The sequence below is a fragment of the Benincasa hispida genome, chromosome 11 (assembly GCF_009727055.1).
Source record: "Benincasa hispida cultivar B227 chromosome 11, ASM972705v1, whole genome shotgun sequence".
Lineage (NCBI taxonomy): Eukaryota > Viridiplantae > Streptophyta > Magnoliopsida > Cucurbitales > Cucurbitaceae > Benincasa > Benincasa hispida.
Genome location: NC_052359.1, coordinates 37,841,093 through 37,841,498, shown reverse-complemented (window position 1 = coordinate 37,841,498; position 406 = coordinate 37,841,093).

Here is a 406-nt window from a genome sequence, read left to right as displayed (position 1 = left end):
TATAATAACAATAATGAAAAAATGTATATGAAATGCTTCTTTTAGTGTTACAAACTATCATGAAAAGATTGGTTTAATTTTGGGAAAAAATCATGTTTAATCTTAATCTCGATAAGTTGTATTAATTTTAACTTTAAACTTTTAAATTTCATCAATTACACATCAAATTTAGTAAATTATATCAAATTTAATCCAAATGAGACTTAATTTAAGATATAAATTGATGTAATTATTAAAATTTGAAGGTTAATTATAGTCGGAACAAATTATTAGATTACTATGTTGGTGGAAAATACGTCATTAATGGTTTGAAAAATACAATGCTATCAATTTTGTATAATTAAAGGTTCCTAAAAGCAAAAACAAAAAATGAATTTCAAAAAAAGATTTAAGGAAATGGATTGAA